Below are 20241 nucleotides of genomic sequence, written 5' to 3'. Positions count from 1 at the left end.
CGAGATGAGGAATGAAACTGTTATATGCGAGATGAAGAATGAAACTGTTATCTGCGAGATGAAGATTGAAGCTGTTATATGCGAGATGAAGAATGAAACTGTTATCTGCGAGATGAAGAATGAAGCTGTTATCTGCGAGATGAAGAATACAGCTGTTATCTGAGAGATGAAGAATGAAACTGTTATCTGCGAGATGAAGAATGAAGGTGTTATCTGCGAGATGAAGAATGAAGCTGTTATCTGCGAGATGAAGAATGAAACTGTTATCTGCGAGATGAAGAATGAAACTGTTATCTGCGAGATGAAGAATGAAGCTGTTATCTGCGAGATGAAGAATACAGCTGTTATCTGAGAGATGAAGAATGAAACTGTTATCTGAGAGATGAAGAATGAAGGTGTTATATGCGAGATGAAGAATGAAACTGTAATCTGCCAGATGAAGATTGAAGCTGTTATATGCGAGATGAAGAATGAAGCTGTTATCTGCGAGATGAAGAATGAAACTGTTATCTGCGAGATGAAGAATGAAACTGTTATCTGCGAGATGAAGATTGAAGCTGTTATATGCGAGATGAAGAATGAAACTGTTATCTGCGAGATGAAGAATGAAGCTGTTATCTGCGAGATGAAGAATACAGCTGTTATCTGAGAGATGAAGAATGAAACTGTTATCTGCGAGATGAAGAATGAAGGTGTTATCTGCGAGATGAAGAATGAAGCTGTTATCTGCGAGATGAAGAATGAAACTGTTATCTGCGAGATGAAGAATGAAACTGTTATCTGCGAGATGAAGAATGAAGCTGTTATCTGCGAGATGAAGAATACAGCTGTTATCTGAGAGATGAAGAATGAAACTGTTATCTGCGAGATGAAGAATGAAGGTGTTATCTGCGAGATGAAGAATGAAGCTGTTATCTGAGAGATGAAGAATGAAGGTGTGATCTGCGAGATGAAGAATGAAACTGTTATCTGAGAGATGAAGAATGAAACTGTTATCAGCGAGATGAAGAATGGAACTGTGATCTGCGAGATGAAGAATGAAACTGTTATCTGAGAGATGAAGAATGAAACTGTTATCTGAGAGATGAAGAATGAAACTGTTATCAGCGAGATGAAGAATGAAGATGTTATCTGCGAGATGAAGAATACAGCTGTTATCTGCGAGATGAAGAATGAAACTGTTATCAGCGAGATGAAGAATGAAACTGTTATCAGCGAGATGAAGAATGAAACTGTTATCTGCGAGATGAAGAATGAAGCTGTTATCTGCGAGATGAAGAATGAAACTGTTATATGCGAGATGAAGAATGAAACTGTTATATGCGAGATGAAGAATGAAACTGTTATCAGCGAGATGAAGAATGAAACTGTTATATGCGAGATGAAGAATGAAACTGTTATCTGCGAGATGAAGAATGAAGCTGTTATCTGCGAGATGAAGAATGAAGGTGTTATCTGCGAGATGAAGAATGAAGCTGTTATCTGCGAGATGAAGAATGAAACTGTTATCTGCGAGATGAAGAATGAAGCTGTTATATGCGAGATGAAGAATGAAACTGTTATCTGCGAGATGAAGAATGAAGCTGTTATATGCGAGATGAAGAATGAAACTGTTATCTGTGAGATGAAGAATGAAACTGTTATCTGCGAGATGAAGAATGAAACTGTTATCTGCGAGATGAAGAATGAAGCTGTTATCTGCGAGATGAAGAATGAAGGTGTTATCTGCGAGATGAAGAATGAAGCTGTTATCTGCGAGATGAAGAATGAAACTGTTATCAGCGAGATGAAGAATGAAGATGTTATCTGCGAGATGAAGAATACAGCTGTTATCTGAGAGATGAAGAATGAAGGTGTGATCTGCGAGATGAAGAATGAAACTGTTATCTGAGAGATGAAGAATGAAACTGTTATCAGCGAGATGAAGAATGGAACTGTGATCTGCGAGATGAAGAATGAAACTGTTATCTGAGAGATGAAGAATGAAACTGTTATCTGAGAGATGAAGAATGAAACTGTTATCAGCGAGATGAAGAATGAAGATGTTATCTGCGAGATGAAGAATACAGCTGTTATCTGCGAGATGAAGAATGAAACTGTTATCAGCGAGATGAAGAATGAAACTGTTATCAGCGAGATGAAGAATGAAACTGTTATCTGCGAGATGAAGAATGAAGCTGTTATCTGCGAGATGAAGAATGAAACTGTTATATGCGAGATGAAGAATGAAACTGTTATATGCGAGATGAAGAATGAAACTGTTATCAGCGAGATGAAGAATGAAACTGTTATATGCGAGATGAAGAATGAAACTGTTATATGCGAGATGAAGAATGAAACTGTTATATGCGAGATGAAGAATGAAACTGTTATCTGCGAGATGAAGAATGAAGCTGTTATCTGCGAGATGAAGAATGAAACTGTTATCTGCGAGATGAAGAATGAAACTCATATCTGCGAGATGAAGAATGAAGGTGTTATATGCGAGATGAAGAATGAAGCTGTTATCTGCGAGATGAAGAATGAAGCTGTTATCTGCGAGATGAAGAATGAAACTGTTATCAGCGAGATAAAGAATGAAACTGTTATCTGCGAGATGAAGAATGAAGCTGTTATCTGCGAGATGAAGAATGAAGCTGTTATCTGCGAGATGAAGAATACAGCTGTTATCTGCAAGATGAAGAATGAAACTGTTATCTGCGAGATGAAGAATGAAGCTGTTATCTGCGAGATGAAGAATGAAACTGTTCTCTGCGAGATGAAGAATGAAACTGTTATCTGCGAGATGAAGAATACAGCTGCTAACTGCGAGATCTCAATTTTAAAACATGCAAAAGTTGAGATCCTATTATCCACAACACAGGCTCTCGGCATTAGCTACTAATCTCACCCTCCCCCAGCTCCTACCCCCCTCCCAAACTCTCAAAATTGTCCATTAGTAATAAAAAAAATAACATGACAAAAAATGTGTCGAAATTTTTTTTTTACTTATATATATAAATAAAAAAATTCGACAAACTTTGTCATGTTATTATTTTTATTACTAATGGACAATTTTGAGAGTTTGGGAGGGGGAAGCAGCATACTAAACGATAATAAACGGACCTTTTTGTACTGACCTTTTTAACAGTATAGATACGCCTGTGTCTAAGACTTGCTCTAAAACAAAAGTATGTCAAACATGTCCGCACACTCGTGAATAACAAACCTGCGGAAAGTCAACCAACCCATCTGCACAAATGTGTATTACACCGAATTTATAAAGAGCGTTTTTGTTAAGCAAATACGTATCAAATGCGTGTATTTCGGTCTTCATTTCACGATATATTTTTCATCTACACAAAGACTAAATATCCCGCCTGTACACACTCTTACAGGTTGGGCACCGATTTGATGAAATTCGAGCTACTTTTAGGAACATATTTCACATGAATCACGAAGTATTATGTTCTTCCCGTTTTGTATCAGTTTCTTACGAAATGAAACACAACTATTGATAACTACACTTCTGCGGAAATCCAAGCGGTGTCTCTAACAACCTTGATTGAAATTGGGACACAATGAGAAACTGTGCATGTTTGAATCGGAACCAGCTATTTGCTGTCGAAACTTACGCGAAAACAGGAAGTCATGCGTGTTTAGGTAATAATAATAATTTAGTTCCTAATCAACGAACACGCGTGCACGCCGACACACAAGGACGTTAAATACGCAGATGCGCTCGATTATTTCACGCAGACAAGCAACGCACAAGCAATGACGGTACATAGAGCCACGCGCTCGAATATTGCACGCCAAAATACAAGGACGGTGAATACAGAGGCGGGCTCGATTCTTGCACCGAAACATGCAAGGACGGTTCCTACGCAGACACGCTCAATTCTTGCACGCAAACAAACACAGTTAGTAAAAACACATATGTGCCCGTCTCTTGCATGCATTAACCCATTTATGCCTAGCGTCTAGAAAAAGGCATTGGCAAACAGCGTAGACCCAGATGAGACGCCGCATGATGCAATTGATCCAATTTAGAAGGATGGGAGAGTTCACCAGGCGTAAATGGGTTAAAGCAAGGACTGTGACTTCACAGACACGCTCGACGATGGTAAATACGCAACTTAGATTGATCATTGCACGCAAACAAGCCAGGAAGGTAACTGAATCTGATAATATTCTGATAATGTAGCAAAATATTTCGAATGTTTATAACGTTAACAGAATTATAAAATGGGTGATTTTGGTTTCCGAAAAAGGTACAATTTACTAGAATTTGGTACAACAATATATTTTAATGTTTATAGCGTGAAAGGAATTTAAATAGGGTGATCTTGGTTCAATTCCAAAGAAAAAGGTTACGCTTCACCAGAATATGTCAGAACACAATATATTGATAACTGTTAAGAAACGACCGTGTTTCGTTGCCTCTTTAAACTATTCCATTACCCTCATAGACCTTTCTTTGTTAAACCAACAGCGGCTACATTCCACTACCAATCTAACTATCAGATTCTAATCAACGAAAAACATCACCAATTATCGTAAAGAATTAAAAAGCCCAATATAGAGGCTAAACTCTACCTTTGAACCGATAACTCAAGGAGAGATAATGTGGTCACGCTTTGAAATCAGGCTCGAGCTGTAACGTGCAGCGGAAACCGGGAAACTCTGCAAATAGAACAAAGAATTGTGTTGATTTTGTTTCGGGACATTTTTTTTTACCAAAACATTTACTGGTAAAATATAAGACGATGGTGCGGTTTGTTCATTTTGTACGTTTTGCAGGAATAGTGAAACATAAAGTGAATACTACGATAATTCTATAAGTAAGTGTTGAATAAAGAAATCATTATTTTGCGTCCCAAAGCAGACGGGAATGCATCGTCAACGAAATCTGAATTATCCCTTTGCATGCTGGGAAATTTGTCGTCTGCTAAAATGTTGTCTGCTAAATTTCTAAAATTAGCATTTTCTTCGATTTTTTTCAAAGAATACTATCAGAATAGCAAACAGTTTGGATCCTGATGAGACGCCACGTTCTCATCTGGATCAAAACTGTTTGCACAGGCCTTCAAAATTCGGTTCCCGCACTGAAAGAGTTAATAAATTTGAGTTTGAAACTAAAACGTAACTAGTGTTTATAGTTGCCTACTGTTCATTAAATTAGAAACCCCTAAATAACACGTCTACTTACAAAACAAACAAACAAAAATACAACATTTTGATTGCTTGGATGGGGCTATGTCGGCGATATATGGGTGATGAGAGAGCCAAGTGAAAATGGCTAAATGCAAAGAGCATAAAATCAGAACAGCCTGCGAGTTACTCAAGCTGCTCATCAGTATCTAAGGTTTGGAGTTGAAGCCTTAAAAACTTGAATATAGTAAGAAAGGTATAAAATTAATTTTACTTTCTAAAGAACTACACATGCGTGAAAATACGTATCTAAGTGGTAAAGGGTTAAGTAACAAAAATGAGACGTCATGACGTCAAATATGATTCAGCCTCGGTTAGGGATGACAATGTTTTGGGATTTTCGTTTAAATTATGAAACTTCTAAATTAAAATCCAATGCAGGCAGAAACTGCAAAAGCTCATCTGAGACGAAACTTTTAGCACTTCAATCCCCCTTTTAACATATAACAATGCTGATACTGTTTGAAAGTGATTACAGTTTACTGTTGAGACCTCTTTTTAGATAAGGAAAACACATCAAAGGATGCAAGTGAGTCAAGGGTCAAGCGCAATTAACGATTACAAAGATTTTAAACAATGACGTTGCATATGTTTTCCAGTTACGTGAAATTGAAATTAGCGCACAATGGCTGATAGATTTGAGTAAAGTCACTCGAACAGAGCAGGAAGTGTGCGAAGAAACGTATAGTGCTGGTTCATTACTCTGCACGTGCGAAACGCGTGTCTATTGTGTAACGCTAATTGCTGGTAGTTCACATACATGATTGGACATTCGATTGCTTCATTGAATTAATACTTCAGCTCCTCGTAGGGATTTTATACAAAGCGGTACTCACCGCAAACGCAAGACAAATCCTTCTGAATCTGAACGGATTTCTATTTTGTAATATTTTCTTAATTTATAAAATCCATTTATACATTGTGTACAGGAAATAATAGCAAAATAAAATACAAAGAATCTTAATAAGCAAAATTATTTTTGAATCGAAATTCTTACAAATCTGCACGGATTTCTATTTTGTAACTTTTTTATTTTACACAATCCGTTTACCGGTATACATGGTTTACAATAAAAACAAAGTAAAATTAAAGAAAAAAAAGTCTAAATTATCTTTAAATAAAACGATATATGAATCGACCACCATCTCTTGCTATGTAATGACGGCAAGGATACGATAGAGCTATTAGTGAACGAGTCATAGTAAGTCAGCACGCGGATTGAATTCAAGGGTAGATTCCCGGTACACTTAATCCGATTTCCAAAGGGCTCCATCATAAATCAGCAAACTTTTAATAATTTTTCTTGCCTTTTATTAGCATCAGATCGTTTAAGCAAAGTATCAATTTAAGGTAGTACAACTGTAATTATTCCGGAACTATCGGAACTGAAGTCGGGAGATGTCCGCTTTGTTTGGTTTATTATTTCCAAAGTGTTATTCTTAAATAAAAACATGTTTAATATAACTCCATAATAGCTTGTATCGCTGATATGCATATTTCAATATATAACGACGTCCAAATAGATTTTTCTTTAAAACAAATTGTAAAAAAAATACCAGAAGTAATTCATTTTCGCGACAACATAAAAAACATTCATGAAGGTATCGGGTCGTTTCGCCCTCATACCTGTTCGCACTTGGCCACCATGAGTAATTTCGCCCTGGGTCAAAAGGAAGTATATATTATATATATATATATATATATATATATATATATATATATATATATATATATATATATATATATATATATATATATAAAACTTGGGCGAAACAACCCAGGAATTAAGGCGAAACAACATAGTGAGAACGGGTATTAGGGCGAAACGACTCAGGGGCAAACAGGAATCAGGGCAAAACGACCCGGAATCAGATAAAATACACCGTACAGGTTTATCTGGGACGACACTTCACGCACATGCATTAAACCTCCTCTTCACAAAGCTCGTCCCATATTTAATTAGTAACTTTTGCTAAAGATGAGACGCGGTTCCCATACCAAACAACACGCACCACACCGTTGTTAAATAGTAATTTGGATACAATGCTGGATGAACTACGCTCATTTTGTAAAGCTAATATCTCTAGATCGATCGTTTTTCGTCTTAAACGATTTTTAACTTACTGATTCGCTCTTTAATAAGCAGGCTTACAAAGGTCTGTATTACGTGACGGGACATGTATTCCTTAAACGGACCTTAACACCAATCTTTAAATCCCTTTTACTAAAGCACTTTGACCTATATTTATAATTTATATAAGACCAACGTGAAACCCACTTACTTTTTCCTGCACAAATACTTTATATGTAGTACTTTCGATAAAAGGCCTCTCCAACAGTTTATGAATACATTCGTTGTAAAGAACTTCTATCAATCACCTATTGTTCAGAAACTTGATTCTAAGTGCTCGATGCGGACATGCCATCTCTTAGCGCCACTTCAATTTCCCGATTATCCCCAATGGTTTCTAAATTGTTCGCCAATGTGCATAAAAAAGTTGCGAACAGCCCCATAGTCGGCTACTTTACTAAAATAACATGCATTCAAATTAATAATGTGACGTGACCAATTTAAGCGCGCATCAAAATTCAAATGTTTCGTAATAATTAGATAATAAATAACGAAAATTGCTTGAAATAATTTTACTAGTGTTAAACAGGGACCTATACAAACTTTGTTTGTATAGGTCCCTGTGTTAAACACGTTCGTAAGAGTGAGGGAAAATTTGTTTGTCTGTCGATGTTCATGGCCTAAGGTGGCAATATTGAAAATTTTCAGAAACTACTGGGTGAATTTCAAAAAAAAGAAGAAAATAAAAAACTACTGACTGAATATCAAAATGATTTCTCAGATAATAATTCTCGCGCCTAATTTGTATTGACAATGTTCAAGATTCGATATAAATGTAAAAAAAACTTCATTATTGTTATTTTAAATAATAGTATCCGAAAATGGTTATTATTTCAAAGGTTTTAAAACAACTATCAAAATGCAGCAAAATTTTCATACTTCAAAAGATAACACATCTTTTGTCCTGCCTTAATGACTCGCTTACAGCTTGGAACAAAAAACGACAACAGACAACAAAAAGCCCCGCCAATTCGAACGTACCAGACACCTATTCGGATAGATACAGCAGTCGGAAGAAAGGAAACACATAAGTCTCACAGAAACTACGGTGCTAGATAGGTTATCGAGACGCCATCTTATAAATCGCATTCTATCTATCCAGATGCATGCAACCTTCAATAAAAATTATATTTCTTTGAGATAATATGTTCGTCTGCTAATGTTAATGATTTGATTTTAATGAGCGCGGGCATGTTGCACCGGTCTCTGTTGACTAATTGCGAGCCAAAAATGTGTTTTTAAATATATTTTTTTCGGTTTGTTTTACTTGCAGGGTATTTTGAATTCTGTTTTAACATCTTTATTTCAGATCTGATTGTATCTTTGTTCCTTTGGTAAAAAAGAACTGTCTACGATGATGATAACACCATTATAAAAATTATGAAGATGAAGATGATGATGAATATGATGATGAATATGCTGATGAATATGCTGATGAATATGCTGATGAATATGAATATGATGATAATGCTGCTGCTGATGATGATGACGACGACGACGATCATGATGATGACGACGACGATTATGATGGTGATCATGATGCTGATGATGATGATGATGATTATGAAGGTGGTGGTGGTTGTGGTGTTGGTTTTGCTGGTGATGATGATGCTGAGGATGATGATGATGATGGTGGTGGTGGTTGTGATGGTGATGATGATACTGAGGATGCTGCTGCTGATGATGATGATTATGATGGTGTTGATGATAATAATGATGATGTTTATGATGGCAATTCTTAGTGGTGGTAAGTGGTGATAATGATGATGATGCTCATGATGCTGATGAAGATGCTAATGATGATGATGGTGGTGGTTGTGATGATGATGATGATGATGATGATGATTAATGTTTATTCGTACATTTGAACTTCATCCTTTTCAAATTTACTATATTAAGAGGGTATAATTAATTACTCCTCTCTGGTTCTAGTCAAGATATCATCAATTCTTGGCTCAACGAGAAGATATTTCATCTGCCATAGGTATTCGTGTTACTATATTTGACGCTGTATAATTAGTTATGACATCCAAAATATACCTGACAAGGTCTATATGACACTGTCCCCATATATTTAAGTGTGCCCATACTGGTTTGCACAACTTTAAATTAATGTTTAATTGTTATATATAAATGTGTTAAAATGGCACAAGTGATAGATGGACATGAAAAAAAGTATAAAGCAGACTTTGCTTCGTTGTTAGTTATGGACCGTGAGATGTCGAACGTTCATGTGGAAAACGTTTTTAAAATAGCTATTTCGAGCAAAGTGTTTCAATAAAATGTCCCTTTTACTTCGTACATTTTCAATAATGAAAAACAAGTTAAACAATCGGTTAATAAGATAGCCGTAAGGGACTTGTCCACAGATCCCCATAATTATGTCCATGTAATGCATAAACGTATAAATTATTACTCAGTTTCGTATTCAGCAGGGATAAATATAAATTGAAAAAGAACACGTTTCACTCTTTCCTGATATATTTCGCCTAAATAGGCTTTTTCAAAGATGTTTGTTTTACAAATTTGCTACGTTTTCTTTTTTACTCAACAAAACAATGGTACATTTCAAAAATAAAAACAAACTTTGAAAACGCCTATATAGACGAAACATATCAGGAAAGAGTGAAACTTGTTCTGTTACGAATTATTATATTTTAAATAATACAACATAATTATAATACAAAATTACAAAAAATGAAAACAGTTATTTACAGTTATGTGCAGATATTTGAAAACGTGACCTTTGGGATCAAAATCTTAAATGCTACCGTGTGTTCGAAGTTACTTACGTATTTTAGTATTAATAAACGTCTTAAAAAAATAGACACATTATCATTTAATCTGATTCAATTGATTATAAACAATGTATAAACTGATATTTTTCATATTTTAAGTTACGATTTAGTATAGTAGGAACGGAGGCCCACGGTGCATGATTGGAACCTTTTTTTTTAAATATGCTGATGTTGTTCTACATTGTCTTGCGCAAAAGAAAAATTTGTTCCCAAGAATTTTTTTTATGCCCTCGGGGTCTAAATCCAAGATGACCGCCAAGATGGCCGACCAAAAACCTAGAACATACCGTTTTTTCGCAAATGACACAAACAACATATATTTTGCATTATTTTGGTGAGCTTTTAATTTAAGCAATCAAGAAATATTATTCTTATTAAAAAATAAGTTTTTTGGTGAAATATTGTACATGTAATAAACGAATGGCTATATATGTGAAAAAAGGGTAAAACAGCATGTTTTTTTTTCAATTATGACGTGTTTCAATTTGTACCTGAAAGCAGTTTAGATACAATTATCATCTTAACCACATTTATACACATCTATGGGACTAACACATATAATAATATAACATTTCATGCGAATTTTATCAATAATTGTGATGCAAGAATAGTGGGTGGGGTAAATTACAAATATGAACAAAAAATGGCTGATAACCATGTTGATATATTTTTAGATATACTAGATATTTAAATAGATATTTACATATATGACGATTGTTTTTTATACTTACAAGTGCATCAATGATGTTTCATCAAATAAAATACATTTCATTTACTGTCAATAGTATTTTTATCGTAAACTATAAACAAATCAATTATTAACATAGGTAAATGCACCATAATATCTTACATAGAGCAGAACACATATACTGTTGTAATATTTCAATTCAAAGGCAAGAAACCAATAAAAACAAATTAAAAATGCTTGATTCAACACAAACAAACAATGCCATTAAAAACACACACACAGTAGAGCGTGTATGTGTTTGGGGGAGGGGGGGGTTACTTGTTGCTAGGCTTGTTTGAAGACAGTATATTTTTGTGTTGGAACACACATTACTTTTTTTTATTGCGATTTTGCTAATCTATCAATAGATAATATTGTCTTAAAGATCACTTTGTCATCAAAGGTTCTGTTTTGGTAAAGAATCAAAGCATCTTTTTTTTAATTTAGGTACGTTATTTTTCAGTAATCAACAGCAAGACACACACAGAAATATATGTTTGAATGCTTCTCTGAACGAATCCTGACTTTAGTTTTTAATAACAAACACGGGAACCCTTTGATAATGTCTCTGGAAAATCATTAGCTTTTTAACGTTATTCTTATCCGTTTTTCTCAAGTTTTATAAGCCATTACAGTTATTTTGATACTTATTACCACATAATAAAAATGACGTAATCAACAGAAAGTTTAGAAATAGCCTCTGATTACGTTAACTAGTTTTCACATGAGGACAATATTGTTAGAATTTATCATGCGCGTGTCTACATCAGTTCTTTTGTCATACGAGACATTTAAAAATACAGTTTGACATTCAGGAAAATTACTCTTGAAACTGATAAAAAATACTGGAAATTATTCAAGGAATGCATCAGGGAATATACGTAGCACTAATTGATTGCCATATAGTATTTCTAAAGTAAATTACAGATTTATTTTATGTCAAATAAAGTAAAATCCATATTTTCGACACCCGTCTACGTGAATCTTATTTACACTCGCGAAAAAATGCAAATATAGCTCACCAATAACTTATCAAAGTGTTAAGTCCAATTATATAATATTCCACTTTTACTCCTTGTATTTTATGAAAACAAATTCGAGCTACTGGTTAAACCTACAATTGATTTCAAGTCCGCGTCATTTACCACAACATACTTAACGCTATTTATCAAATAACTGCACTCTTGTTGGTACAAAAGTCCAATACAACTAGTAAACTATTTTCAATCTACACTTGTTTACAATTTATATAAAAATAGACGCGACTTCCTTGACGCCAACGTTAAGTGGGCCCTTGTCATAGGACATTCAACTTCTCACAGTTTTTCATTTTCAATTGAGTCGTGTTCTGAGAACACTAAACATAATGCATGTGCGTAAAGTGTCGTCCTAGATTAGCACGTGTAGTTCACACAGGCTTATCAGGGACGACACTTTCCGCCTAAACAAGATTTTCGGTAAGAAGGGACTTCCTTTAAACGAAAAATACCATTAAAGCGGAAAGTATCGTCCCTGATTAGCCTGCGCGGACTGCACTGGCTAAACTATGACGACACCTAACGCACATGCATTTTGCCCAGTTTTCTCAGAACGCGTCTCAATTTATAGTGGAAAAGGAAATTAATTTATTTTTAAGTAATGTTTAAATCAAATAAGTATCATTTTTGTACAGAAAGTTAAAAACACAATACCGTAAAAGAGTTATTATTCATATACGTATGTAGGCATGACAAGAGTAATGCTGTTCTATTTAGATCTACATTTTATTCAATATTATATAACAGTTAGGGAGAAACATACGAGTTCACGAATTATCAAGATATATGTAAAAATTGTAAATTTATTGAAACTTATATAATTATAAGATATAAACATAGTAAACTATTAATACACGTGTATGTACAGATGCACAAATTAATAAAATAACGGACGCGACGTTAAAGAACAAAGAAATATAACATAACGTTAACTTACATCCAATTATTACTAATGTACTTAACATATTATAACATGTGATACAAATAAATATACAAAACAAGTACTGCTGGAGTATGTCAATAAAACGTTTTTTTCTTTTTAAATATGATCGATCTCACGGATCAGGCCTTTTAGTTGTTATGATGGAACTGTTTTAAATTAAATAATGAAATAAAGCTTTCACATACATTAAATTAATAGTCTCCTGAGAAATAACGACACTCAAGTATTTTATCATAATTTGATTATTCTGGTAAATGTGTTTTTGTAGTTGCTTTTTTATTCAAAACCCTTTTTTCTACTAGATACATTTTTTTTTACAAAACTTGATATTTAAATATAAACTATAAAAGGTCGATGGACTATAATAAAAATTCTCAAAACTTTATTAGAAACCCGACACAAAATTTAACGTACATAATCAAATAAATATTATATTCACACTCTCTTGTACTGAATTAATTTGAAATAGTCAATTTATAACAGATCTGTATAAAATACACTTTTACTCACATTTCTCTCTCGAATTATAAATCCGATTCAAATAATTTTCTTTCTGACAAATGAACTTCTCAAATCATTGCATTCCATATAAAACATATACCCGCAAAACACGTAATTGAGTCAACGATAATTTATTACCCGAAAGACCTTAATCTAAAATGAAGTAAAATGAGGCATACAAAAATCCTTTAATAACAATGCTGGTCTACACTTCAACACGACTCCAGATAGAATTACAGCAGTAATGTTCAGCACAGGGGTAACTGTGTTAAAGTTTTCTGCAGTTTAGTTGATGTTCGATTACTTGTTGTTGTTGTTCTACAAAAAGGTAACACTTTGCAAACTATGCGTTAGTTCGACTGCACTTAAACAGAATTGCTTTCAAAAGTGATTTAACAATTTTTAATAGAGTCAAATACGCCAAAAATCAATACTCACACTTGTGATTTATGAGAGCGTATTTTTCACTGATGTGAACGCTACAATATGCGAAAAAAATGCTGCAACACTACTTTAGGATTATACTTCTACAGTATTTTCATATATCATACAACACTACATGAAATTCATTCTGATGCGCGTATACAAGCTCTTTATGTTTATCATTTAATACAACACACACTTACCAAGTTGCAGAAAAATCAATTAACCCTTTGCTTCCAAGAGTTTCTGACGAATGAACTGTAAATCGCTTTCAGTCGACGCAACGATGATTGACACGTTAAAAAACAGGAAGCAAATGATAACACGAAATCCTAGAGATTCAATTAACTTCTATTATGACATCGCAAGCCACGTTTTGTGATATCGCGCTGTGTGTACAAAATATACGCCGCCAAAACATAAACATGTCAATATTGTTCTTTTATCAGACGAATACAATTTATATTTTAATAGAACGTATAGCGAATTGTAATCAAAGCTCACGAATATTTCCTATAACAAGTTTTAAACACGACGCAAGTTAACCATTATTTTTAAAATAAATTGGAAATCCACGAAAACAAACATTTTTCTTTCAATCAACTTAAAATAAGTATAATTTAATTTACAGTTCTTGTTTATGATATCGTCACTAATCACCAAACAAGTCTTACATGCCCAAAACAGATCCAAACAGTATTTATGGAAAATATTTATGATGAAACAAATAATAATTATTTAATCTATACCTGTTTAATGCTTTTAACAAAATACAGGTTGTATCAATCGTTGAAATAAAAAATCCCGAATTACGCTACTCGCTGTTTCCAATTCTGTATTACCATCTAGCCTGACTACTTTGACCCATTTAATGACGTCACATTACACGCACCGAAAATAGAAATATTTTATATTACGAAATATATTACGTAGTACATCGTGTGACGTCAGTTTTATCTAAACTCTCTGGAATTTAAGGACATGTCGGACGTGGTGGTTTTTAACAGTAAACTGTTAAAAACGTATTTTGGAGTGTGTGTTTATCAAGTATAAATGTATATTTCGATAGGAATACAATAAAATAGTGTGGTTTAAACTAAGTTTCGATAAAGACATGGAAGATAGAAGTGGAAGTGCATATCGTTTAAACGTTTTTGTTATAAACATCGGATTAAAGTTGTCAACTTAATTGTTATAAAAATTGGATTAACGATGGCATTAAGGTTAGCATGTCGGAAACCTGTGTTTTCCCGGTTCGACTGTTTACACGTTGATTTACATAAACTGTATTCATACGCGTCTTAAATAAACTATGGCGTACCGTTTTAGTCATTGTTTTGTCAGTTTTGTTAAAGTAAAAAATACATTTGTTTACTGTTTTCGTTAGTTGTTGTATATAATAAAAGGAATATTACGCTAGTCAATTTGTTTGTATAACTCTCGTGGCTTGTGCTATTTCGTATCACACTCGAGGCGGATCACACAAGCCACTCGAGTGATACAAACTCTTGGAACAATTGACTAGCGTAATATTCCGTATGTACTTCAAAGTTATTTATGTTCTTCCGCGCCTGAGGATGTATTATATTATGAGGACACTCACTTCTGACACTCCTACCTGATGAGATACGAAATACTTACTAATAATAAATGGAGGATATTAAATTTTGTTGGATTCGATGGCATATCGAATTTACTTCACGAGTGATCATATAAAATAACATTTTCACGAGAGGCGCAGCAACGAGTGAAAATATATATTTTCTATGATCACGAGTGAATTAAAATCGATATTCCATCGAATCCAACAAATTTTCTTTTTCTTGTTTTTCACCGTTCATTTACATTTTATTGTATGCCTTCCGGTTGTTTAAAGAGAAATATCAGTGAATTAAAACTGATAATTTCACTGTTTCAAACAGTGAAAATTAACAGTGAAAATTATCGATAATTTTCACTGAATACTGTGAAATGACGTCATTTTTAACGAAATGACGTCATTATCCCAGCGAAATTCTTTAGTTAAACTCTTTAACAATATATATAAATTGTGAAATATCCTCTATGTAAAAGAGTTTAACTGGATAATTTCGCTGGATTTATGACGTCGAAAAAATGACGTCATTTCACAGTAAAACAGTGAAAAATATCGATATTTTTCACTGCTATTTTTCACTGATTGAAACAGTGAAATATCAGTTTTATTTCACTGACATTTCTCTATAAACCACCGGAAAGCATAAAATAAAACGTCACTATTCTCTCACATAATACGAAAAGAATAACGTACGCTATTTATAAAAATACGATAATTACGTTTACTAATAAACGTTCACCATGTGTTGTATTTAAACATTTATGTCATATTTATGTCATACGACTATGTCTTTCTTTTGATGATTAACAAACATAAACAAATTTAATAACACGAGCAATATACAATTGCACTTGTATTGTGGCTGATTTGTGTCCCTTCGTTCTAGCGTGTTGGCGGGTTCGAAGGTCGCCAACACGAGAACACGCCAGCACGACAACAAAAGGGCGACACGTGTCATATTTGTTGTAATGGCACATATTTTTTGATTTGGTGGCTACCTTTGTCGTTCTCTCGTGTTGGTGTATTTTAAAGTCGCTAGACGGCAAACACACCAGACGATAAATTTAACCTCTACGACCAAAATAAGGACGAAACATATCATTATTGCCGCATTTGCGCCGTTTTTTGTTTTGGCGAGTATATGTGTCGTCTTATCGTATTGGCGAGTTGACGTTTTAGCGAGTCGCTGACACGACGACACACCAGAACTGCAAAAAGGTAGACATATACATGTACTACAATTGTTATATTTGTGCCTTTTTGTTCATTTTTAGCACGAATTTTGTCGTTTTTTCGACGATGTGTTACATGACATATGCACCTGTCAGACCGACAAGAAGGGAGACAAATACCAAAGCTGTCGCATAGGCACTCTTTTATCGTTCGTGTGGTTTTAATAGCCCTTTCCTCGTGTTGGCAATTTCTAACCCGCCAACACACCAGAACGAAAGGGCATATAATTATCAGCCACCACACGTTAGAAATACTGTCAATGCGACACTTGACACAGTTGTCTCTTTGCTGAATACATGCTTCATGGAGAAGTTGTGATTCAACAACGTCTTATTATTATAACGATGCGTTAGTCTGACGCAACATTATCTTAAGCAACAATTGCTTAATTTTGACTCCACTTCATGTATAGACAATCGCTTATAGGAATCTCTTCTGACTTACATGAGATTTAGCTTACACGTCTGACGCCAAATCATTTATAACTATAGACTATGATGCTAAAAATGCCTACAATATCTATAGCTTATACGACTCATTTCTGAATCTAAACTTTTTGCTTCCGAGACTCAATGCTTATTTTACATCACCTATAGCTTTTGATACTCAGTTCAGAATTAACATCATATATTGCGAATAATTCTCAATTCCGAATCAACATAAACTATAGTTTATGAAGTTATAATGCACAATACTGAGTCAACATCATCTATACTATATATTGCTATATTCTGATTCAACATCATCTATACTAGATGTTGCTATATTCTGATTCAACATCATCTATACTTTATCATGCTATATTCTGATTCAACATCATATATACTATATGATGCAATATTCTGATTCAACATCATCTTTACTTTATCATGCTATATTCTGATTCAACATCATCTATACTTTATCATGCTATATTCTGATTCAACATCATCTATACTATATGATGCAATATTCTGATTCAACAGCATCTATACTATATGATGCAATATTCTGATTCAACATCATCTATTCTATACGATGCAATATTCTGATTCAACATCGTCTGTACTATATGATGCAATATTCTGATTCAACATCATATATACTATATGATTCAATATTCTGATTCAACATCATGTATGCTATATGATGCTATATTCTGAGTCAACATCATATATACTATATGATTCAATATTCTGATTCAACATCATCTATGCTATATGATGCTATATTCTGAGTCAACATCATCTATACTATAAGATGCAATTATCTGATTCAACATCATCTATACCAATGATGCTTTATTCTGATTCAATATCATCTATACTAGTATTATATGATGCAATAATCTGATTCAACATCATCTATAGCTCATCCATTTAAATTCTGACTCGACATCGCCTATGGCTTATCGAGTTTAATTCTGACTCAACGCGATCTTATAAAGTTCATAATTAGCTCACATCATTCACACTGTCATTATTCAATTCAGACATAACACATTCGTGCTTGCCATCGACATACTTAAAATCAAAGAAAGCTGTAGTCTATCGATGGAGTCATTGCTTATTATTTAGATTTTTTTTTAACTCAACATTTATCGATGACTCATACAATCAGCGATACTCCACCTCCCTGTTCAGGACATTTGCCTTAAAACCAAAATACCACAGACATCTCAATTACTTTGTCAAAGCGCTGCACACCTACCTTAAATAGGTAATATATCCGCTAGTTCGGTGAAACGATTTAATAGTAGCATCGCATGATGACGGTGATTAGCCGGGCTTCGAAACAAAACATGACAGAAACGCAAAAGCTGCGTGAACGTTTCACTGAATAGAGGGGTGGGTGGTATAGTATAAAGTGTGGTTTGATGTGAGATTTGTTGAACAGCTTACTTTGGTTGGCGAAATAAAAAGTAGTGATAATGAGAGTGATAAGTCAGTGACCTACCGTCAGTATTTTTCGAATGTTTGTAAATGGCAGGTTAATAATGCATTAAACTCATAATTGTGTAAGTGTATTTCCCAAAATTTTGCCTCCTTTTTGGGGAATTACTTCTATGATTGCAGATAGTATGTACATGTTCATAACCTAACTGCCGGCGACGTTTTCCTTGCCTTTATAATACGTTTCAGATTTACAGGTCATGAAACAAAAACGTTCAATAATATAGCCTTTAAGTAAATAGATTGGTGAACATCTTTTAAGAGCCTGTATTTGTGTTTTTAACCCCCGCATTAAACATATCTTCAAATTTTTTATCATATATCACATGCACGGGAACTTTTCACATAAAATTTACCTAAACAACGTTACTCCACAAATGGCTTTTTTTTTAAATTTAGAACTTTAATGTCAATTAGAAGCGATATCAGCATTTGTAATATATTGTTACAGTATCTCTGGCTTCAATGTGTAATCTACGGTACTTAATTATTATAATGTAAACAAAGATTAATACACAATTCCTGATGATTTGTTTTCGGTTTGAAAGCATAACACATGTGATGATTGTGAACTCGACAACCTGATGAACCTCTAGTCTACGCAAGAGAAAATATTAATAATTAATGCCTATTTAATGTATCCATGCACATAATGTCCAAACGCAATCTGATGGCACACCAGGAAAAACGCTTAGAAAGCCATATTTCATTAGAAGATGATACGAAGTAGGATTATATGTACCGCGTAACAGTAAAGTTACAGCATAATTTTATGCTCCACAAATGTGGTCCCCGTTTTACAAAATGTCAAAACTGTATCGGGTGTCAGTGCGCACAAAAGCAGCGATTATATGGGCGGTCTAAAGGCGGGCAAGATCGCAATGAAATATCTCATTAACGTAAAGAAATCACTCAAATGTTTACAAAGGGTTACTAAATTGCTGAACTGTATTTTCTTTCTCTTGCAAGAAGTTTGTTCAAATAATGCTGGGACACACGTGCATATTGCGTGTGTTTAACCCATTTATGCCTATTGGACTTTCCCATCCTTCTAAATTGGATCAACTTATTTCCAAAATTAGGGATGTCTGGTATATTTATTTCTATATTTAGAATATTTATTACAGAAATTCCTTAAAGCAAACAGCGAAGACCCTGATGAGACGCCGCATCATGCGGCGTCTCATCTGGGTCTACGCTGTTTGCCAAGGCCTTTTTTTCTAGACGCTAGGCATAAATGGGTAAATGGCACGTTTCTCCTTTAACTGGTCGTGGTAATCGTTGGTAAATCGTTAACACGTTTTGTTGTATTGAGAAAATTATGAGTTTAGTGACAAAATGTTCATCACATTTTATTGAAGTTCGTTAGTCTTCAATACAAGCAGAGTGGCAAGGTAATGGTTCGAAGACCAGCGCATCTGAAATGCTTTTAAGGCACGATCTAGTAATAGGTTACGCCTTCCTTAAAGGAACAACAAGAAATAATAAGCGTCATCTGTTGTCTTATGGCACCAAAATGGTCATGACCTTTTTGGTATCAAATGAAAAATGAGAAATACATGAACTCGTTTTTTCCGCAAAAAAATAAAAATGGTGTTCTGGGAGCTTCTTCTCTAACCGGTGTGTACAAGAAGTGTCTGCTTGAAGTTTAATAATCACCCATGTTTAATTGTATTAACAACTTTCGAAAATTTTTATACAAGTATTTTAGTGTGGCAAAATTTAAG

The 20241-nt window shown here is 34.1% G+C and overlaps 1 protein-coding gene across 3 annotated transcripts in view; it reads right to left on the bottom strand.

The window, feature by feature from the left end:
- Positions 1–20241, bottom strand: part of LOC127847897 (frizzled-5-like) — a 103181-nt gene that overhangs the window by 49880 nt on the left and 33060 nt on the right. Inside the window, exons 1-2 of one of the 3 annotated variants that reach the window (XM_052380127.1) lie at positions 13340–13473; positions 4579–4665 (exon numbers count right to left, since the gene is read on the bottom strand). The gene's annotated coding sequence lies outside the window, so the exon portion shown is untranslated. Of the gene's footprint in view, positions 1–4578; positions 4666–11871; positions 12062–13339; positions 13474–20241 lie in introns of those variants that run through there. The other 2 variants (XM_052380125.1, XM_052380126.1) reach the window with 2 other exon arrangements.

Source organism: Dreissena polymorpha, chromosome 10, assembly GCF_020536995.1.
Source record: "Dreissena polymorpha isolate Duluth1 chromosome 10, UMN_Dpol_1.0, whole genome shotgun sequence".
Lineage (NCBI taxonomy): Eukaryota > Metazoa > Mollusca > Bivalvia > Myida > Dreissenidae > Dreissena > Dreissena polymorpha.
The sequence above is the reverse complement of the archived record's forward strand: the minus strand, read 5'-3'. Positions and strand labels throughout refer to the sequence as shown.